The sequence below is a fragment of the Ailuropoda melanoleuca genome, chromosome 9 (assembly GCF_002007445.2).
Source record: "Ailuropoda melanoleuca isolate Jingjing chromosome 9, ASM200744v2, whole genome shotgun sequence".
Classification (NCBI taxonomy): Eukaryota; Metazoa; Chordata; class Mammalia; order Carnivora; family Ursidae; genus Ailuropoda; species Ailuropoda melanoleuca.
Genome location: NC_048226.1, coordinates 34,329,900 through 34,353,995, shown reverse-complemented (window position 1 = coordinate 34,353,995; position 24,096 = coordinate 34,329,900). Strand labels below are relative to the sequence as shown.

At 37.6% G+C, this 24,096-nt stretch overlaps 1 long non-coding RNA gene across 4 annotated transcripts in view; it reads left to right on the top strand.

Annotated features, from left to right (window-relative positions):
• LOC117803746 overlaps positions 1-24,096 on the top strand; it is a 96,549-nt gene that overhangs the window by 19,624 nt on the left and 52,829 nt on the right. The window contains exon 4 of one of the 4 annotated variants that reach the window (XR_004627790.1): positions 22,222-22,872. The exons of 2 other annotated variants lie outside the window; for them this stretch is intronic. This is a non-coding gene — a long non-coding RNA (uncharacterized LOC117803746). Of the gene's footprint in view, positions 1-3,378; positions 3,544-22,221; positions 22,873-24,096 lie in introns of those variants that run through there. One more of the 4 variants, XR_004627788.1, reaches the window with a different exon arrangement.

Below are 24,096 nucleotides of genomic sequence, written 5' to 3'. Positions count from 1 at the left end.
CCCTGATAATGTGGGATGTGGATCTTGAGTCATGCCATAGGGCCCCTGTTAATGGAACTAGACGAATTTGACCCACTTTCAAATACAAAGGATGATGAAGAAGAAAGGAATCCTCTTTGATCCCAAGGGGGAATTTCCAGAAGAGAATATCAGCTCAATATTTTGAAAACTTTCTGACAGCTTTCTCAAAACAGAATGCTGCCTTAAAAGGTAGTGAATTCCCTTTTATTAGAAGTTATTAAGCATGAGTGTTTGGCCTCATGGCGGGTATGTTGTCAGAAGGACTTAATTGATCAGATTGGAGCCTTGGCTAGGTGGCTACAAGCCTCTTCCAGCTTTGAGATTCACTATTCTCCGGTCCTTGAGCTGGGCCTACAGTGCTTGTCAAACTCCTGAACCATGAAAGTCCTACATTCTTCAGGCCCAGACACTTCTAGGCAGGGTCCACAAATCATTGACAAAATTGGATAGTGCCATTGAGAAGGAGTGGATATAAGGACAAGGCCACCATGACTAGATTTATTCTTTTTGATGGCTCTGTGGCATATTTTTAACCTTGGCCTCTAAGGATATAAAGTCAATACATTAACCCTGATGACACTACCTCTTTACAAAGATTCTTATTTAAGTAATAGAAACATAAGACTTGTCAAAACGAGGAAATGAGGCCATTTTGCCTTTCTAAAGAGCTCCTGCAGTAAATCAAAACATATTATGTTGAATAACGCTTTCTCATATTTTAGCAGCATAACATTTATCAAGAAATAGTTTTGCTGGTTAGAATTTTTGTTGAATGTCATAAAATGTTATTAAAAATCTTTAATCTTGGGAGATAGCTGTATGTGTATTGCTAATACACACACACACACACAAATGTGTAAGTACTATTCATTTTTTGCATGTTGGCATGTTGTAAAATTCTGTTTTCTTTTCATTCCTAGATGTTGTAAATAAACTGGATCTGTACAGTAGGTTTTTGTCAGACTCCCAGAAAGACAATTTTATTTTATAGCACATCCTAGAGTGACAGCCAGAAACTGTTCTGCACCACCTCAGTACAAACAAAATTAGCTTTTCACAATATTTTTGCAGATGTTAAAGGTCATTAATAGAATGAAACCAGATGACTAAAGCAATACACTTGGAATGATTGGGTTTTATTTTTCTCCCTAGCTTAAAGACACAGAGTCCCATTTTCTCTGTTACTTGGCTGCATTTCACTTTTTTTTTCAGTTATTTAATGGTTTCCAAAATCATAAAAGTAAAAGTGGTAGGATATGTATTTCTTGGCTTATGCCACCTTCCTTGTTTGACAGAGTTGGAATTTTATGAGGATGAAAATAGTATTAACTGTTCAAAAAACCACACTGTTTGACAATTGCCCTGGCTTTCTGTTTTTACTGAGGTCAAATTTTTGTTATGAGTCATTTGAAATCCTCTTTCCAATTAAAAAGAGAAGAGATAATTAACTGGAAGAAATGCTACTAGATTTCTCTTTCAGAATAGAAAGGAGAGAGCTCTTTTTTTAAGTACCGGCACTTGATTAAGCGGTGCTGTGTGCTTTCTTAGGACAGACTGGGCATGCTGCCTCTCCATATACTGTTTCGTTTGTAGTGTCTGGGCCACAAGGAAGAAGCTACAGTTAACAAACTACAAGTGGGTGTGATTATGATAGCAATATTTACAGATCAGCTGGAAACTCCTACACTCCTGGAATGATCCTGCCTTTATTATTCAGTAAAGGATAAGTTGGAAAAAATTTTTATCATGTAAGTTAAACAAAAGGAAACATGACTCACTCCATTTTTTAGTGAAAATGAGGTAGCAACAAAAACCTTGTCCTGGTTTCCCAGATTGCCTCGTGGATGTGTGGTGCCTGTTGAAGGGGTTAATGCATTGCCCTCTCATCAGGGACAGCACAGCCCTTCCCCGTCTCCTTCCTCGCCCTCGCCAACACAGCAAACCACACAGGAAAGTGAACTTTTCTGTAGGAGAAGATCCTTAAGAAAGTGGGAGGCAATAGGATTGAAACACAACTGGATGGGTTGGATTGCGCTATGTCAGTGACACTTTTCCTAGTGAACCAGAGGGAATGCAGAAGCATCAGCAGGCAGGTGAGGAGGAGTGCACGTGAAGCCATCTGAGGTCTGAGCCAGATTGTTCGGTCATAGCACTGAGTTCTTTTTTTCCCTGTGGTCTCCCAGGACAGTTTCCTCCACTATTTAGCCCATTAGTCATGATGCAGATAGTCCTGAAAATAATATTGTGTACTCATTCGAGCCGGTGCAAAGGAGAAGCAGTGTCCTTCCCCCTCTCCCACTGAGGTTAGCAGGGAGATTGCTGAAGTGAACTTTGAAAGAAAAGTACATTTCTAGAGAACAGAGTTGAGCTGCATAGTCTGTCCCTTCCCATCTGAGGTAGGTCTAGCAGATTCTAATGACTGGAGATGCTGTTGTTGAATTTTGTGAATATTTAAAAATGTTTAAAAATGTAAAAATAATCTATTCTTATCTTCAAATGTGTTTGATGTGAAAAAAAGATCTACCTTTGTAAGGTTTCATAGGAAAACCAGTTGTCCCATGTATTGAAGAAAGAATCCCCACTTATTTCAATGGTCTCATACTCCAAGTTCATGTATGCACAGAAACTGGTTTTGAAATTTATTTCCCTTTTCCTTCACTAGTGCTCCCTATTATTACTATAGCTCTGTAATATATTTGAATTCTTGGTACTCTTCTTGTTATATTTCAAAATTATATTGGTTATTCTTATGCCTTTATTAGTCCTTACAATTTTAGATTTAGTATTTCAAACTTCATAAAATCCTATTGGCGTTTTGATTGTAAATGAGTTGAATTGATAGAAAAAGTGGGAATATTCAACATCTTCAAGATAATGGACTTATCTACCCCAATTCTTCTATTTCTATTTCAGTTCTTTTATGTCCACGAATAAAATTGTACAGTTTTTTCCCGCATATGTTCTGCCTATCTGTGTATTACAGATGCTACTACCATGACTACACAGGTTGAGCCAGATATCATTTTAAGTAGTTTGCATGTATAATTTCTTTTAATCTACACATTTACCCTCTGAGAGAAGTGCCAATTATTATTCTCATTTTTTCAAATGAGATCAGTCTAGACAGAATGAGTAATCTGACCAATGTCATGAGGTTACTTACTGAAGGAGCTGAATTGAAACCAAATTGATCTGACTCCATGGATTCTAATCATTATGTAAAGGTAATTTCTGGCTTTCTTGGTGCTTTATGGATTATATTGTTATTTTATAAGAAATATTTTTATTATATTTTTTATTTGGATATAGCTGGCATAGAGAAATGTTATTAATTTTTGTACATTGCCTCATCTCTAGCAATCTTTCTGGGCTCCCAGACTACTTTTAAAAGTTGCCTGCAGGAGGAAACAGTCAACAAAACCAAAGGTCAATCTATAGAATGGGAGAAGATATTTGCAAATGTCTTATCAAATAAAGGGCTAGTATTTAAAGTCTATAAGGAACTTACCAAACTCAACACCCAAAGAACAAATAATCCAATCAAGAAATGGACAGAAGGCATGAATGGACATTTCTCCAAAGAAGACATACAAATGGCCAACAGACACATGAAGAAATGCTCAACACCACTCAGTATCAGGGAAATACAAATCAAAACCACGATGAGATACCACCTCCCACTGCTCAGAATGGCTAAAATTAACCACTCAGGAAACAACAGATGTTGGCGAGGATGTAGAGAAAAGGGAACCCTCTCACACTATTGGTGGGAACGCAAAGTGGTGCAGCCTCTCCGGAAAACAGTATGGAGTTTCCCCAAAAAGTTAAAAATAGAGCTACCCTATGACTCAGGAATTGCACTACAAGGTATTTACCCCAAAAACACAGATGTAGTGATCCAGAGGGACACCTACACCCCAATGTTTATAGCAGCAATGTCCACAACAGCCAAACTATGCAAAGAGCCCAGATGTCCATTGACAGATGAATGGATAAAGAAGATGTGCTATGTGTGTGTGTGTGTGTGTGTGTGTGTGTGTGTATGTGTGTGTATACAAATATACAATGGAATACTAGCCCTCAAAAAATGAAATCTTGCCATTTTCAAAGATGTGGATGGAGCTAGAGAGTATTATGGTAAGTGAAATAGGTCGATCAGAGAGAGAAAATTATCATATGATCTTACTCATATGTAGAATTTAAGAAACAAAACAGAATTATAGGGGAAGGGAAGGAAAAATAAAACAAGATGAAATCAGAGATGGAGACAAAACTTAAGAGACTCTTAATCATAGGAAACAAACTGAAGGCTGCTAGAGGGGAGGGGGTGGGGGATTGGGGTAACTGGGGGATGGACATTAAGGGCATGGGATGTAATGAACATTGGGTGTTATATAAGACTGATGAATCACTGAACTCTACCTCTGAAACTAATAATATAATATATGTTAATTAATTGAATTTAAGTAAAAAATAGTTGTCTGTAGATTCTTTTGCGTTTTTGAACAAAAACATAGTATGCAAATAATGATAGTTTTGGCCTTTCCTTTTCAGTTGTTCTACTTCTTTATTTTTTATTTTGTCTCATTACAATGGCTAGTACTTCTGGTACAACATTGAAGATTAAGAATGCTAGTGGGTATCCTAGTCCTATTCCTGACTTTAACATTTCTGCTTCAAAAATTTTACCATTCAGCATGATGCTAGATATAAAGTGAATCCTCTCTTTTGGTTATTGAAGTTCCCTTCTAAAATATGTTCTCTAAGAGCTTTTTATCATGAATGGATATTGAATTTATTGAATGACTTTTTTTTTCACTTTTAATCTGGTAACATGACAATTAACATGAATAAATCAACAAATGTTAACTTGTTCTTGAATTCCTGGGATACATGTTACTTTGTTGCAATATCTTAGGTTTTGAAGCATTGTTGGATGAGATTCACAAAATTCTTTCTTCTTCTTCTTCTATTTTTTCCCTCTATTTCCATTCTCTGGAATATTTTGTTTAAGTTAGGAATTTTGGATTACTCTAAGATTTAGTACAAAGTCACCTGGAATGGTGACTCTCTTGGAGAGAGTTTTCTTTAATGCTTATTTAGCTAGTTTTTTTTTTTAAAGATTTTATTTATTTATTTGACAGAGATAGAGACAGCCACGAGAGAGGGAACACAAGCAGGGGGAGTGGGAGAGGAAGAGGCAGGCTCATAGCAGAGGAGCCTGATGTGGGGCTTGATCCCATAATGCCGTGATCACGCCCTGAGCTGAAGGAAGATGCTTAATGACTGCGCCACCCAGGCGCCCCGTTTTTTTTTTTTTTTAAAGATTTATTTATTTTTAGAGAGAGGAGAGAGGGCAGGCAGAGGGAGAGGGAGAGAGAGAATCTCAAGCAGAGTCTCTGCTGAGTGCAAAACTCAATGAAGGGCTTGATCCCAGGACCCTGAGATCATGACCTAAGCTGAAATCAAGAGTTGGACACTTAAGGGACTAAGCCACTCAGGTGCCCCTATTCAGCTATTAGCAGATTTTATTTTGTCTTGATTAAATTGTTGAATTTTTTAATTTATAAGAAATTGTAAATTTCAGCTGGGTTTGTATTCATTGACATGTATCCACTGTATTCCACTTTGAGTAAAAATATTAAGTCTGTCTGTAGTTTTTCCTCTTCTCCAATTCTTAATGTTATTATTTTCATGATTAGTCTTGCCAGAGGTTTGTTTTATTTTTTCAAATGTCAAATTTTCTGTTGTGTTGCTGATATCTACTATTTTGTGTACATACATGTGCACTTCGTGCACTTTCTATTTAATCAAAAATTTCTTTAATCCATGTTTACATCTTTCTTTTTCCTTGAGTTTATCTCATTGTTATTTTCTACTTTCTTGAGTCAAATGCCTAACTCATATATTTTTAATTTTTATTATATTCTAGTATGGGAATTAAAAGTATAAATTTGCTTCTAAATATTTCTATGATCATATTATACAATTTTCAATATATATTTTTGATACTCTAATTGTTATGTACTTTTTATTACTATTTATAGCTAATGAATTATTTAGAAGGTTTTTTGTTGTTGTTTTGTTGCTTTTTTCAGTTTTCATCCAATTTTTTGGAAGAGCAGGAAAGCTGTATTTTAGGATTTATTCCCAATTTTACTGCATTATGGTTAGAGGCAGTGTATATGATATCGATTCTTTACAATGGCTGAGTATATATGATGTCAATTCTTTGGAATTGACCTATTTCTGGATCTTTCTGTTAAAGTCGTTATTCAAATCTCTGTCATTTTTGTCTCCTTGATGTAACAGTTTGAAAATTAAGCTAAAACTTTCCTACTGTTACTGTGGTATAAATTTCTCCCTGTGATTTTTTAATTTTTGTTCTATTTATCGTGAGGTATGTTGTAAATTGTAGCCAAATTAATAATTGTTATATATTTTTGGTGAACTTTCTTTTTCTCAACATGAACTGTTCCTTTGGTTCTTTTTATTGCTTTTTGCTTAAATTCTATTTTGTCAACCTAGACTTGCTTTAGGTGATTATCTGCTTTTATTTTAACTTTTTCTGCATCATTTTATTTTTGTGGAACTCTAATGAACATCATTTGTATTTTGATAGGCGAATTTAACCCTTTTATACTTATTTTTATTATTAACATATTTAGACTTATTTTTGCCATTTTATTTTGTGATTTCCACTCGCCATATTTTTTGAGGGATTTTTTTTTACTCTTTTTGATTTCTGAAGAATTGATTGAACAAATTTTCACCTATGAAGTGAATAAGGGTTGAGGATCTAATGTAAAACATGATGACTATAGTTGAGAACAAAGCATGTGTAACTAAAATTTGCTAAGAAAGTAGAACTTAAATGTTGTTACTAAAAAGAAAATTTAAATATGTGAGGTGGTGGGTGTGTTAATTAGATGGTGTGAATCTTTTCATCAAAGAAAGGCCTGATTGAATTTTTTCCTTCTTTTTTTCTTAGTGTATTGGAAATTGTGCATTATATAGCAATTATATAGGTTAGCAGTTTTCAAGCACTTTGGTTTTGAGGACTCTTTACCTTCTTAATATATATTCAGGACTCCAAATAGCTTTTGTTTATGTGGGTTATATCTTTTAACATTTACCATGTGAAAAAATGTAAACTATTTATTAATATGTTAAAAACAAAATTTAAGTTATTACATGTAGCATAAATAATGTGTTTTTTGAAAAATAACTATATTTTCCCAAGCAAAAACAATTAGTGAGAAGGGTGGTGTTTTTTTACATTTGACAAATGTCTTTAATATCTGTCCCAAAAGCAGAGAAGTGGATTCTCATATCTCTTTCTGCACTTGGTCTGTTCCAATATGCTGTTTCAATTGTTGAATATCAATAAAATCAAGCTTCTTGCAGATATGTAGTTTTGAAAGGCTGGACAGTGCAGATTCCCTGAAATGATCTCAGTGACACTCACAAGTCCTCAGACCCATTTTGAGAGCCAGTACTATAGTGTTACCCATAAATTTTTAGTATACACAAAAAAACATATTTCTCCTCAAAATTTAAAGTCTATCAGAATTGCTTTTCAAACAAAAACTTCACATTAGCCACCTCTTTCTTTTCTTCATCCTATAATTTCCATGTTGGAATTGTCTAAGTTTATTAATATATTTTTATAGACAAAATACACTTGCATTTATGAATAATCAACAACATTGTTCATTGCCGCTTCTGAGTTCATTTTTTTTTATGCTGAAGAATATCTGTAAGTAATTCTTTCTGACAATCTGCCAAGTGGCAAATTTTTGAGTAAATAATTATGTCTGAAAATATTTTTGTGTTCCGTTGTCTTCTAAATTTCTCTTTTTTTCTTATAAAACTAGAAATAACTACTATTTCATCTGAATATAAAGTTAACCCTTTACAATTTTTAAAATTTCAGACAATTCCAGAAATATAAAAAATAAAAGATAAAAACTGCCTTCTTGTCCCCTAGGAGATAGAATATATTCTTCTAAAGTTTCTAATCTCATACACACCTATGTGGAGCTCTGAAAGATAATGGGTTCATGCCATATATATATTTAAAAAGCTTTTATTTTCATATAAAACTCTATTATAGTTATTTTCTATTTATATAAATGTATATTGGCAGGAGACATGCTTTTCCTGTTTACCATTTCTCTAAGGGTACCACACAAATATTAACAAATATATGTCAATTTAGTTATTTAGTTAACAAACACTTATCGATCTTATACTGAATGTTGGGCACTGAGATACAATGGTGAGGAAAAACAGACAGTCTCTTCCACTTGATTTGAATCACTGAATTTCTATTATATGCCGGGCAATATTCTACCTACCCAGGATATAGCTCCATTCAAACACCCTATAGCCTGTAAGGGCAATGATATTAATAATCACACATACATGTGTAAAATTGAAACTTATAAATGAATATTATGAGATTTGACTTTGTCTAGGAGATCAGGGGAGGCTCCCCTAAGCAAGTAATGATTGAGCTGCTATCTAGGAAAGGAAGACTAGTTAAAAAGGTGAACAAGAGAATGGAAGAACTGCTTCTCACAGAGATTAAAACATGTGTCCAATCTCTGATGGCAGAGAGCATCATGTGATGAGAAATTGCTAGAAAGCCAGTGTGCCTGGAGTGTGATGTAGGGGAGAAGGCAAGCTGTGGGACAAACAGGGAGAGGTAGGGGACCCTACAGAACATATGACAAAGTTTGATCTCTAGCAAAGTGAAGGCAATGCAGTGCTTTAGTCATTGAAATGAGAGATGGGTGTGTGACATAATCAGAACACGCTTTTAGGGGGCGCCTGGGTGGCACAGCGGTTAGGCGTCTGTCTGCCTTTGGCTCAGGGCGTGATCCCGGCGTTACGGGATCGAGCCCCACATCAGGCTCCTCCGCTATGAGCCTGCTTCTTCCTCTCCCAGTCCTCCTGCTTGTGTTCCCTCTCTCGCTGGCTGTCTCTATCTCTGTCAAATAAATGAATAAAATCTTAAAAAAAAAAACAAAAAAAACCAAAAAAAACACCACGCTTTTAGGGGTGCCTGGGTGGCTCAGTCATTCGGCGTCTGCCTTCGGCTCAGAACATGATCCCGGAGTCCTGGGATCGAGCCCCACATCAGGCTCCTCTGCTGGGAGCCTGCTTCTTCCTCTCCCACTCGCCCTGCTTGTGTTCCCTCTCTCGCTAGCTCTCTCTCTCTCTCTTTCTCTGTCAAGTAAATAAAATCTTAAAAAAAAAAAAGAACACACTCTTGGAAGGATCACTCGGGTTGCAATGTAGAGAAATTTATCTGTGGGTGGGAGCAGATTAGATGGCAAACACTCAGTGAAGACGTTATTGCAGTGGTGGAGACACATTTGGGGAGGTTGACTCGGTGATGGTGGTGGAAATGTGAAAAGGATGGATAGAAGGACTTGGACTTAGAGGTGGAATGCAGAGAACCTGGTGACAGATTGTACAGGCCAGGGATTGACTGATTTTTAGCTGGTTTTCATGTTGAATGGCAATGATATCTTTGACAGAACATGAGACTGTAGGAGATTTGGATTCTGGCCTTGGGTTTGCTGCTGTCTTACAAAGAAAGACTTTGATGCCGCTCAAGTGGTCTGAGCTTCTGATTTCTCATAAGTGATATTGGATATGAGCTCTTGGAGGGCAGAACTCACACCCGTCTTGCTCACTGATGTATTCCTGTGCCTAGCACAGTGCTCTATATTGAATAAGCACTTCACAATCAGTGCTATTAATTGAGAGGTGGAAGATGTTAGAATAACATACAATTTTATATCCAAAAGATGTTGCATGGATCATTAGAGACAGATTTTATAAAATACAGACCAGTTTTATTACTGCAGTATTGGCAGTAATAGTAAATACGTAAAATAATTTTCTATTATAACCCTTTATCTCTTTTATATAGATAGTAATTTCCAGCACATATTTCAATTTTTGGTATTCTTATACACTATTTGATTTTATGTGAGTTCCATTTGCACTGAACTCTGCTTGAGTGTGTGTGGACAAATCACAGTTTTAGAAAAATCTGTGGTTGTGTTTTACTCTGAACATCAAAGGCCCCAAAGAAGTGCATTCAGGTATCCCCTTCCATACCTCGGTAAATACAAGGTAAACGGGTAACCCTACCCTCAATACCAGCCCTGCAGTGCAAATTATTTCTTTATTGTATTATAATTTGGTGCCTGATGAAGTTTGTCCTAAAATTATGTTTCTAAAAGCTGAAAGACTTTAAGAATTTATTTGGAATGTGTCAACTGTGAAGTTTTTGATAAGATGTATGTAAGGCCATATGCAAAATCAATAAGATATTAAATGCCAAATTACAAGTAAACCTGCAGATAATCTGTTTTTTCCTCATTTTCTAGTTAGAACAACCAGGTTAGGTTTATATGAGATTGTATGAGTGGCTTCCATTCTCCCAAAGGTCTCTGCTTGCAAAGCCTGATAAAATGACCCATGATTCAATGACCTAGCCAACTAGGGTGACCAATAGTGTGATCATGTACTCTTTCTATCAGGCAAAGCTCCCTTTCCAGTTGATTCTGATTTTCTCTAGGGTTCAGTAATTCTTTAAATTTTCATGCTACTAGCATGAGGTTTACATTTTACATTTCTTCTTGCATTCAGGCTTGAGATTGTCTCCTTCAAAGCACCTCTCAGATGCGACCTCTGCTCAGTCACATTACCACCTTGTTCATGCCTGCATCACACACTTTATGCCTTTAAAACCGTAAGAGGAGCTGACAGGTACTGCCACGGGCTTCCTTCCACCTCATCACTACACTCCATTTCCCAGAGAAGGAATTGAGGCCAAGAGGACATACCTGTAGTCAGTGGCTGACCTAGGATTCAAGCCTGCACAGCCTGCCAACCCTCTTACCAACTGTCCTGTCTGTTTTCTTCCCTTCTCAGTCATCTTACATGCTGCCATCCAGGCACTCCTTCTCATAGTGATTCTTCACGATACACTATAATGTTGCCTGGCTGCCAATCACATCAAGCCCAAGCTCCTCTGTAGAGTTGTCAAGTCTGGCCCCACATAACAGAGATTTATTTCCTAAATCCTCCCAACATGCCACCTCTATTCCACGGAGTCTAACCTCCTACCTGAGGCCTTCCTGCTTCATGAATCTGCCTTGCTGTCCTCCAAATATTCTTTTGCTCATCTAAGTTTAATTCATGTAATACTGTTCAGCTGATACAGATTTGAGTGCTTCCATTTTCATTCATTCAGGAGAGAGTGGTGCCATACTGCAGCGGGGAGTCCATTGAGTATGTTCTCACAGAGATCTCTGAACAGTAATATGGAAGGAAGGTCTGTCTGCGATCCTTTATCACTGGGACTTGATTTCCACGCACATGCCCTTGAATATGTATATTCAAGACCATTCTTCTCTATTGCTATTCAGCTTCGATAACCAAGCATGCACGCTTTTAATAAGACTTAGCTATACTTTTTCAATTGTGGAGATAGAGATGGAACCCATGTAAATATCTTATTCCATCTCCAAATGATAAATTGTGTAACGATATGAAATTCACTTTAAACATTACAAGTGAAGGAGTATGTGATTTAAAATGTCATGCTTTGGAGGTATTGTAGGAGCCAAATTCCTATAGTCAATCATCCAAAGAAAACTATTATTTAGGAACTATTTGAAAATAGATAAGCTGAAAATATCTTATTTTAAGTACACGAGAAAAGTGATGGTATATCAAAAATTACTTTTTCGTATCAACATATTGGATTTTAGGTTAAATTTAGTGTTATTTACTTTAAAGAACCATAAAAAGTTAGAACTTCAAAATATCTTAGGAAGGCAATAACTATTGGTGAGAGGACATCTTACTTAAATTTCTCTGAAACTAATGTCTTTCAAACAATGCACAATCAGATTAAAACCAAACAAAAATATTTTTAGTATTCTGAAGGTTTGGTTTGTTGCTTTAGAATGTTGTAAAAAATGACTTTTAGTGGGCTCAAACTTTTCTATTAGACACCAAACACACATACATAGAAATATACACATAAAATTGTCGTGTAAATATATGACTTATGGTGGAAGAAAGTATTAGGGGCCTGAAATTCTTATTTAACTCTGGGATAATTTGAAATATATAAATATTGAGAGGCTTAAAATCTTAGAAATTAATATCTGAAAGGGACATTAATGGTTGCACACAAATTACATACATTTGAGAAACTGAGGCCTAGAGACATGCTCAAGGTAGTTAAAATTTAAAAGATAATGTTACTAACAATATTAACAATGATGAAACTACTTCTTTTGAGTGATTACTATGTGCCAGATAATGGGCTAAGTGTGTTAGTAGAAGATCTTATTCAGTCCTGATAGGTAAGATTATTTTTTCCTGCTTTACAGATGAAAATATTGAGGCACAGAGAAGTAAAATAGTTTCCATGCCCCAGTTTGCTAAATCAAGTAGTCGTCTCTATGGCCTCCTTTTATGATATTTGAGACTCAGAATAAATAGTTACTATGATTAAAAAATAATTCAAAGGAGTAAGAAAATGGTTTTTTGTATTCAAACTGCACTGCCTCTCCTGACACCTCCTCACTGACACGACTGTGACCATGACTGAGTTATCTGATGTGAACCAGGGTTTACATAACTTGTCTTTAAGACATCCATCTTGGGGAGCTGTTCTTTCCATCAAAAATTTGCTGAGCATGTAAGCATGATGGTAGATGCCATTCTGGGAGAATACAGTCTTATAGAGCAGAGAAATAGAAATCAAAGCCCAGGGTGTGGGGAGGGTGTAAGGGCAGGGGAACATCATGAACAAAGGCTTTGAGATGGGGGAGCCCAGGGTGGGTTGGGGCATAAGGTTGCCTATTCAGCTGGGGTTCAGAGAACACCTTTGTGAGGTAGAAATTCAAATTGAGACCCCATTTTCCCAGTTTATTTTCTCCACCTTCCATTGAAAAAAAGGAATATTTCTCTTTTGCTCTCCCCCTCCCACCTTCCACGTTGTGTTTTGGCATCATAACAAGTGCACGAGGTCAAGAATCCATTAATGTGGATTCATGAAACTCATGAAAATATCTTAACCCTCAATCATAAGCTACTCTTGACTGACAAACATCAATTCATCACATTTATTTAATTATTCATGAAATCATTTGGATAAAAGGAACTCCTTTATAATTTTTATTTTTCTTGAAATGCAGTAGAACATCATTGAAGGGAAGGATGATGACTTTAGAGTCTCCTGGGTGTGGGTCTGAATATTGACTGTGCCACTTGCTAGCTATCATCTATGTGGGCAACTTTCTTAAGGTCTATGAACTTCATTTTTTTTCGCTTATTAAATGAAATAATGCATCTTGGAGTCATGATGAGAATTAAGTGAAATAATGCGTGTTAATCTCTTTGGCAGATGGCGTCTAAATGTTATTGAGTTAGTGAATAAAATGAGTTGCTGAAACAAGATGAGAGGCTGTGCAGTGTTGGATGGAGAACTAAATAAAGGGGTCATGGCAAGGTGGCCCAGGACCAGGAGTGATCAGGTTCGCAGAGGAGGACACCCCGCTCCTGTGAACGCTGTCTTGCAGTTGCAAAAGGCACAGCTGTCCCATCCTGCCTAATTTAGTCACAGATCAAGTGCCATCATGCATTTGCCTTTTCCCAGCTGCTTTTGACTGGGAAAAGTGATAGCTGTGGTACACAGATCTCCTGCTGACAAATTGTGAAGCATGGGGGTAGGGTACTTTGTGAGTTACTTTATCTAAACTTAAGCTAATGAGGGCATTTAGCACAGTCCTTAGCAATTTGTCAACACCTTGGCATTCTAGAACCACTTCCCAGGGCACTGAGTAAACATTTACATGTTAGAGACAAAATAAGCTTCTCATTAAGAACCATGTTATATGCTCCCTCTGGACTTTATCGTACCATTTTAGAAAAGAAGAAACTTTTCTTTTTGACTGTTGGTTTAGTAGACAGTCACAGGCTATTTTTACGAGAGTTCTAAAGGCTTTCCTGCCAGAGATATCCGGGGGTCTTCTAGATATCCGTGGTGGGAAAGTCTTTTGCAAATCTACTAACCCAAGCCCTTAAATATACATGTTATTCACATAGAAAGGATTTCCAAGATGACAAAATGTGAAAGAAAAAAGAGAGGAAGTGAAATGATTTCAGGACACTCTGTTCTTGTCAGTATCTATTTTGGGTTAATGACCTGAACGTATGACTATAAACTTCATAGATGTGTTGGTGCTTTTTATCAATTCATTTGTTTAAAAAAGTACTGCTAAAACGTTAACTTCTTAGTTTTGACAAATGTACCATGGTTATGTAAGATGTTATCATTAGGGGAAGCTGGGTGAAGGACATACGGGAACTCTCTGTACTATCTTTGTAACTTCTCTGTAAATCTAAAATTATTACAGAAACTTTAAAAAGTTTAAGCAAACATTAAAAATATTCACAGAGATAGCAAAGTGGGAGATCTAAATTTAACCTTGTCTTCCATAGTTTTATATAATCTCATAAAGTGCAAAATAGGAATAGGGTATTTACTGAAAACTATAATGTGGTGTTCTGGGCCATTGTGATACAAAACCAAACAAAACAGAAATATCCCTGCCCTGGTGGTACTTACATTAGTGCAGCAGGTGAGACCAACAGTAAAAAGTAGGAAAGAAGGAAGGAAGTAGGGAGGAAGGAAGGAAGGAAGGAAAGAAGGGAAAAGGAAAGGAAGGAAGGGTATAATTTTACACAGGGTGGAGCTCATTGATGTCCTGTAGGTGCTATGTTGGGGATGTCTGGGGGAAACACATTCCTAAAAAAGGAAGAGCCAATCTCAAGCTATGGGAAAGAACAAGGTGGCTGGAACAGAGGGAGGAGGAAGGAGAGTGGGAGGAGAGGTGTTTCAGTCTGTTGTGGTTATGGCTCTTCACCTTACCCCATGGTAAACATGCTCTGCTTACGTGGAAGGAAAGAGAAAGAACATTTGCCAGTTCCTCACAATAAGCTCATAAAGTGGGAATAACTACTCCCAGTTTATAGGTGAAGAAGTTGAGGCTCAGAGAGAAAAAGTAGTTTAACCAAGGCCACACAGCAAATCAGTAGCAGAGCCAAGGTTCTGTCATTGTCTCTCAGTGTCCCACATGACACGTCCAAACTGTCCTCTCTGCCATGCCGCCCATCTTGTGTCACTGCCCAGCCTCAATGGAACCCAAGAGTAATCGGGATAAGGGAACAATCTTTTAGGTTAGATTTTAGAGCAGAACACTTTATTCGCATGGAGATTTAGTCTTACACGGCCATCTACAGTATCACATTTACTTCATTCCATTCAAACATTTCAGTTGCTGAATAGAAAAAGAAAATGTAAAATTGGCAACATCTAAACGGGGCAAAGTCAAGTCTGACAATTTAAAGAGAACATAACAATAAAATAAATACATGAGAAATGAACCATGTAATCCTTAAAAATTGGGGGAACATAAGACCACAATATTGTCCTTGGTATAAGATCAGAAAGAAAATCTCTCAGAAAACATTAGATATGAACCAAGCGAAATTAATAATGTGAAAATCTCAGAATGGCCAGGGATTGGTTTAGGCAAGATTAAAAACATATTTAAAAAAAATCTAGTATTCACAGATGGTTGAAAATTTTTATATAAGCCATTTTTCTTGTCAAGTCGTGCCTACATTCAGAAGAGATTACTGCTGGAAATACCCAGAATAAATATTATTAGCTCAGCACTTTTTGTGACAGTTTCAGATTTGTGGTTTGATACAGTAGAAGATTCTGTGCTTCCTTCTTACAGGTATCATTATTAGTAGCAGCAAGTGGGGAGGGTAGACAACATGCCGCAGAGAGCATGAATCCAGCTCCTCAGCTGGAGAAAAGGACAAGGGGCTGGGGTTGCCTGCTCTTCATTTCCCTTCCCCTCAGTTTTCGGTGGAGATGTTACTTCACTTTGCCTTGTTGAACACAGTCCTGTTGTCAGTTGGCACAACCCTGACTCTGGTCTGATACCTTCCAGTGCTTTTCAGTCATCTGAGATCAGCACTATCATCCAGTATCTCGGTACCTGGGGGGCAATGGTAAGAGAATGTGCTCTGAGAGCACCATTATATGGAGTGATGGAATGAGCTCCTTACAGGGATAACACTTCTCGCAACAAAAATTTTCAGAAGATATGCACCTGATTCTGTGACTTTTTTCCCCCTTTTCTTAAGTTCCCTGGAGAATATGTGAGAGTAGTTTAGCTAAGAACAATATAAAAACTTAAGATTCTAAACTGAAAAGCTATTGTTTAGACAAGGATGGCTATCCCACTCTGTCAGTTCCTCCTTAGGGCCTGGAAGACAGGAAAGGGCCTGAGCCCGGGTGACATGGTGTCCTTGAGCTTCCCTGGTTCAAGAGTTGTGTTCCTGTCCTCTTATTTGGGACAAGAGCCTTAGTTCTGATGAAGCAGCATTACAAGACAGTTGATCCAAAGGTTAGACTATTTTAGCATTTCTCGGCAGGATTAGCCAAACTTGATGAGTCAGCTGGGCTGTTGCTGGGTTAGCGTTATTTAGAAATATTTTTAGCCATTTGTCATCTGTTTCTGATAACTTGAGCTAAGGTGGCTTGCTGAAAATCACACGGGAACACGGACCCTGCTTGGGACTGCTATTTTGAACATATGCAGAGAAATGTAGTACCACTGCAAATTCTCCACACAGTCAATTGCTTTCTTTCCATAGCTCTCTTCAGAGTGGCTATTATTAAGGAAATTGTATGTGTATTTAACATTTTATTTTGGTGAAAGCAATGTCACCAAGGGACTTAGATTTATAGCGTAGGCTCAAATTCTACTTCTTGAGTAACCTTTCTTAATAGTGAAGGGCGTCTGAAAGCCTATGTATAATTACAGTACTTTCTGAATCCAGTTCAGGATTTTATAAAATCGTTACTGTTGATTGTTTTTATAAAAATTCTGCATAGCAACATAATCTGGACTTGCATATTGAAAAATAGATAATCACATTTACTAATGACAATGACTTTCTCCTCTTGGAAGTTACAGTTAAACACACTGAATTCAAAGGCCCGTATTTTGAAAAGAAATCTTTACCTAATTATGTTCATAATTGGAGAGTATCTTCTGTTGTGTTAGAACAATTATTCAGAGAACTGTTATTATACCTATCTGCTTTTTAATACATGGCAACAGATGTTTGTAGGCTAGGTGAGAGAACTTTCCTAATAATTTTTATCATTTCCCCTTTTTCTTCTTCTTTTTTAAATTATTTTCCCTTCTTTATAAAGATATAAATCACGTAGTCACAAACTTGCACTCCCAAACTTCATCTGTAGTTTATACCATGATGTAGCTGAAGATTGAAAGATAATCATTCATCCTCCATCGAGAATGGACTCACTTCCCACCGGAAAATAAATTCCCAATTTCTTCAGGTGGATAGGACTATAAGCCACATGAGAGAAGACGCACTTACTCACTTTTTTGCTTTGTACCCAGATAGACAAATCTCTGAATCCTCATTCTGCCTTTTCCAGTGGTTTCACAAACGTTTCCTCTCCCATCTGAGCTTCCATTTTTTCTCTACCTGAGACAATGATGATTGGATCTACCACTGTGAGTAGCAAGGGGGTTAACATGTTATCAAGTGCCTGGGACCATGCTTGGTCCCAGGCACTTGAATGATAAATGTTGAACATTCCCAAATGGTAACTGATTTGAAAGAAGGGATGATGTGAGTCAAATCCCAATGAAATCATCATCTGGCCAAGTGATCATGAGCAATCTAGCTAATTTTTCTGAGCCTTCATTTGCTGATCCATTGATTTTATAATACCTGTTTGTTTGGGTTGCTGCCTATGTGGTGCCTAGAATATACTTAATATATGCTCATATATGGTCGTTATTACCCTAATGACTGTTGCATTTGCGTTTCTGGATGCTCTTCTGGCCTCTGTCTCCTGACTGAAGGGCATGAGCTGCCACCTGACAGTTCTGTGTCTCTCCTCAGGTGTGGTCTGGCTCCCAGGCTGATCATCAGCGGCAGAGCACCCATCCTTCCCCTGGAGTGTTCGGGGAGTCTCTCTGATTCCTCAAGGGTGGATGCCTGTTGCATTCTGAAAGATTTTGGCAGCTTCCTTCTGCAATTTTACGTTGCATGGCTTAAACAGGGATTGCTTTGTTGACACACTGACCATTTGGGAATGATTGCAGATGGTACTATTGACAGTCATGTTTACATTGCTGTTTGTGTCTTTTTTCCCCTTGGTTCTACAACACTTCAGGCCCGGGAGATTCTATGCACACTGCAAAAAAGCATCTTTTTCTTTCCCTCTCCCCCCCCCCCCGCACCCTTTCCTCTTCAAACACAACTTGCTCCTTATTCGTATGTGTAGCCAGATCACTGAGGGGTGGCTCAGAATGGATGATCATGAGCATATTTCAGAATTGTCTGTCTTAAGTCACACATTACTAAATTTCCACTGGTATAACTGAAAAAAAAAAAAACACAAGAAACCAACTGAGAAAAGTCGGCTAACAAGATGAGTCAAAGGGGGAAAGTTTCAAAGTTTAAAAAAGGGATTATTATAAACATGAAGACAGGGGAATGGTATGAGTGTTTTCATGGGCTCTTGGGGTAAGTCAGACTAAAAGAACCTATTAAAATTATAATTTAGAAAACAGCACTATTACATATTTAGACAGATTGCAAACGCTTACTGCAAATACCACTTCTGGCTGAAACGCGGAAATTTTGATCAAATTTTGGAAAGGAAGGAAGAAAAAGCCTTTAGATAATTTACAACCTATAAATAACTTTTAGCAACATGCTAACTTGGTGGACGATATTTTCCCATTAAGGCATTTGCCCCAAATGGACTAGATTCTTAAGAAATGAATCCAAAGAAGAGAACTATCGAACGTCTGTATTCAACAGCTCCAGTCATTAAAAATCCATATTCTAACTATAGAGGTGGGATGTGGAACAAGATAAATTTATAGGATGATTGCAATAATATGAAGTACTAAAACAGGCAAAAATAACCTATAGTTATTAAAATCAGGACTGTGATTGCCTGGGGCAGGAATTCAGGGGAGATGAATGGAAAGGGGCATAAAAGAATGTTCTGGAGTGACAGAAACCTAAGTATGGATTAGGTTGGTGGCTGTGTGGATGTGTATATTTGTCAAAACTCACTGAACTGTACTTACAAATATGATGAGTATTTTATTATATGTTAATTAAACCTCAGTAAAGTTAACTGAAAAATTGAATTTGTATTAAGGCACAGAAGAGAACATAAATATTAATTATGAAACCTTTTAAGAATTACAAACAATTATCACACATATAAAATATGAGAATTAATAGATACTAAACTCCCAGAAAATTAGAGCACATGATCCCTGGAAATGAATTTTCAGTAGCTTGTTGATTAAAACTGGCTGGCTTTAAACTAAGAATTGCATGCTTATTTCTTGCAGTTTCATTCATTTAATTGACTTTTGGATCTGAGTCAAAATCTTCAGAGTCCAGATTCCTAAGGATTTGTCTACAGGTTTTGGCCACATAATAGCACAATATTTGGGTTAAGAGAAAAAACAATCCAGACGTTCATTTAGATGTGCACAAACATCCAAAGACTCTTGGCCTCATGTTTAATTTTCTCAGTACAATATGTATCTTGGTACAAAATTATAAATATGTGAATACTACAATCTTTTTCTGGTATTCCTTCGCATCCTGATTTTTCCCTTAAATAGAAAGGTTCTGTGCAGAAACAGGTTAAAGCAAACAAAACTCTGTGATCTTGGGGCATATATACAGGCATTTCTTGTTCTATTGTGTTTCGCTTTATTGTGTTTTGCTGATATTGGTTAGTTATTGTTGTTTTTGTTGTTTTATAAATTGAAGGTTTGAGCCAAGCAAGTCTGCTGGTGCCATTTTTTCCAACAGCATTTGCTCACTTTGTGTCTCTATGTCACATTTTGGTAATTTTCACAGTATTTTGAATTTTCTCGTTATTATTATATTTGCTATGGGGATTTGTGTTCAGTGATCTTTAATGTTACTATTGTAATTATTTGGAGGTGCCATGAACTACTCCCATATAAAATGGCAAACTTAATGGGTAGACACTGTGTTCTGACTGCTCCACCAACCAGCTATTCACTCTCTCTCTCCCTCTCCTCAAGCCTCCTTGTTCCCTGAGACACAACAATATTGATATTACGCCAATTGATAACCCTACAGTGGCCTCTAAGGGTTCAAATGAAAGGAAGAGTCACATGTTTCCTACATTAAATCAAAGGTAGAAATGAGTAAGCTCAGTGGTAAAGACATATTGTAAGTCAAGATGGGCCGAAAGTTAGGCCTTTGGCATCTGTTAGCCAAATTGTGAACACAAAGGAAAAGTTCTTGAAGGAAACTAAAAGTGCTACTCCAGTGAACACATGAATGTTAAGAAAGTGAAACGGCCTTATGCTGGTATGGAGAAAGTGTGAGTGGTCTGGATAGATCAAACCAGCCACAACATTCCTTTAAGCTGAAGCTTCATCCAGAGCAAGGCCCTGATTCTCTTCAATTCTGTGAAGCTCAGAGAGGTGAGGAAGCTGCAGAAGAAAAGTCTGAAGTTAGCAGAGGGTGGTTCATGAGATTTAAGGAGAGAAGCCATCCACATGACATAAAAGGTAAGGTGAGGTAGCAAGGGCTGAGGCAGAAACCGCAGCAAGTTATCCAGATCCACCTAAGATAATTAAGGAAGATGGCTACACTAAATAAGAGATTTTCAACGGCTATTGAGATGGCCTTCTACTGGAAGAAGATGCCATCTAGGACTTTCATAGCTTGTCAATGCCTGGCTTCAAAGCTTCAAAGGATAGGCTGACTCACCTGTTAGGGGCTAATGCAGCCGCTGACTTCAATTTGCAGCAATGCTCATTTGCCGGTAAAAATCCTAGGGTCCTTCAGAATTATGCTCAGTCAACTTCTCCTGTGTTGTATCAAAGGAACAACAAAGCCTGGACAGTACATCTGTTTCCAACATGGTTTATTGAATATTTTAAACCCACTGTTGAGACCTACTGCTCAGAAAAAAATATTCCTTTTGAAATATTACTGCTCATTGACAATGCCCCTGATCACCCAGGAGCTCTGATGGAGATGGACAATGAGATTAATGTTGTTTTCATGTCTGCTAACATGACATTTACTCTGGAGTCCATGGGTTAAGGGGTAATTTTGACTTTCAAGTCTTATTATTGAGAAATACATTTCATTAGAGCTGCCCTAGGTAGTGATGCCTCTGATGAATCTGGGCAAAGTAATTGACAACCTTCTGAAAAGGACTGACCATTCTGGATACCATTAAGGACATCTATGATTTGTGGGAAGAGTTCAAAACATCAAGATTCATGGGAGTTTGGAAGAAGGGGATGCCAACCCTCATGGAGGACTTGAAGGGGTGAAGACTTCAGTGGGAGAAGTAATGGCAGATGTGGTAGAAGCAGCAAGAGAACTGGAATTAGAAGTGGAGCCTGAAGATGGGACTAAGCTGCTGTAATTTTATGACCAGACTTGAAGGGATAAGAAGTTGCTTCTTACGGATGAGAAAACAAAGTAGTTTCTTGAGCTGGAATCTATTCCTGGTGAAGATGCTGGGAAGCCTGTTGAAATGACAACAAAGGATGTCATATCACATAAACTTAGTTGATAAAACAGTAGTAAGGTTTGAGAGGATTGAATCTGATTTTGAAAGGAGTTCTACTGTGGGTAAAATGCTATCAAGCAGCATGATAGGCTACAGAGAAATCACTCATGAAAGGAAAAGTCAGTTGATGCGGCAAACTTCACTGTCTTATTTTAAGAAATTGCCACAGCCACATCAACCCTCAGCAACAACCACCCTGATCAGTTAGCAGCCATCAACACTGAGGCAAGACTCTCTCCCAGCTGAAAGTTCAGATGATGGTTAGCATCGTTTAACAATAAAGCATTTTTAAATTGAAGCACGTGCATTGTTTTTTAGACATACTGCCATTGCATACTTAATAGGCTACCATATAGTGTAAACATAACTCTTCTATGTACTGGAAAAACCAAAGAATTCATTTGACTTGCTTTGGTGTAATATTTGCTTTATTGCAGAGGTCTGGAGCCAAACCCACAGTATCTCCAAAGTATAGCCCATATGTGGTGGTGGTGCTGCCCTCACTGAAACAGGTGCTGCCTTTGAACCCTGTAACTCCCAGAGAAACCCTACCACCAAGTTAGAAGGGAAGTACAGAGAGGGACCAGCCTCTGGACCAGGCAGAAGCTAATCAGAAGTAAGCTACTGTGTTTAAAAGAGGGCCTTGCATGTAATAAGTACTCCAAAATATTGAGAGTTTAGAAGATACTCTCTGCCTTGAACAATCAATTTTATTTCCCACTTGAAACACCACAAGGACATAGCAACTAGTTATGCTGCTCATCTTCCTAATGCCCTGAATTTCTTTATGCGTTAGAACTTTATTGGACACCTTATTATAGTGTACAATGCTAATTTATTATCCTACATAAGTGACAATAAAATGAGAGGTTCCTCGGCAAATGTTTCTTATCATGATGAATCACCTAGTTATCGAAAGGTTGCAGTGTATTCCTTGGTGATCATGGAATTCTACATAGGATATTTATTAAAATTTACCCAGGTTAGAGAAAAGCTTTACATATTAATCCAAGCCAGCCAGAATATTCAATATGATTTGGGGATCTAATTTGGCTTCATTTGTTTTGCTTCAGGTAATGCCAACTTAATGATCCGTTGCTGTAATTGCAGAAGAATAATAAAAATGCCTAACAATTTTAAGATTCAGTGTGTTCCAAAACATTTCTCATGGAAATCTAATATATCACAGGGTGATCTGAAGGGAAAAAAAGAATTTATGTCAAAGTTTGGGAAACATTTACAGTGCTGCAGTTTCATTGTGTCCATTTAGCAAATGAAAGTCTGTCTTAATTAGTTTGGGCTGCTGCAACAGAATACCATAGACTGGGTAGCTTAGAAACAGCACAAATTTATTTTTCTCAGTTCTGGAGGCTTGGGAATCCAAGATCAAGGTGGTGGCAAGTTCGGCATCTTGTGAGGGCCCAACTCCTTCCCAGTTGATAGACAGCAGTGTTTTCACTGTGTCCCCACATGGCAGAAGGGGTGAGGGAGCTCCTTGGAGTCCCTTTTCTAAGGGCACTAACCCTATGCATGAGGGCCCCACCCTTTGACCTAATCACATTTCCGAGGGCCCTACTTCCTAATACTGTTACACTGGGGATCAGGCCTCCACATAGGAACCTTGGGGGATACCTATATTCAATCTATTGCATTCTACCTCTGGCCTCCCAAACTCTTGTCTTCACATGCAATATACATTCATTCCATCCCAATAGCCCCTGAAGTCTTTACTCATTCTGGCATCAACTTTAAAGTCTGAGATCTCATCTACACATCATCTAAAGCAAATATTTATGTGACTCAAGGTGCAATTCACCTTGAGGCAAATTCCTCTCAAGCTGTGAACCTCTGAAACCAAATATGTGATATGCTTCCCAAAAACCATCATGGGAGAGCCATAAGATAGCATTTTCATTCCAAAAAGAAGAAATGGGAAAAAGAAAAAAGGAGTGACAGGTCCCAAGTAAGTCCAAAACCTAATGGGGCAAATTTCATTCAATGTCAAGGCTCAAGGATAATCCACTTTGGATCCATGGCAATGTCACCCCCACAGTTCATCAGGATGGCCCTGCCGTGGCTTTCTGCCCTGGTTAAATTTCAACATATGAATTTGGTAGGGGGAGGACACAAACATTTGGTCTATAGCAAATTCTCAGGGAAATAGTGCAATGAAGAACCACATTGAATTTTATTTAAGGCAGCATTTCTCAATTATCCATGATACTTCTGATGTCTTAAGGAATACTGGTCTTGAGATAAACAGTTTGAGGCAAACTGACACTGTTTTCTTCTTTTTCATTCTATATCACCTC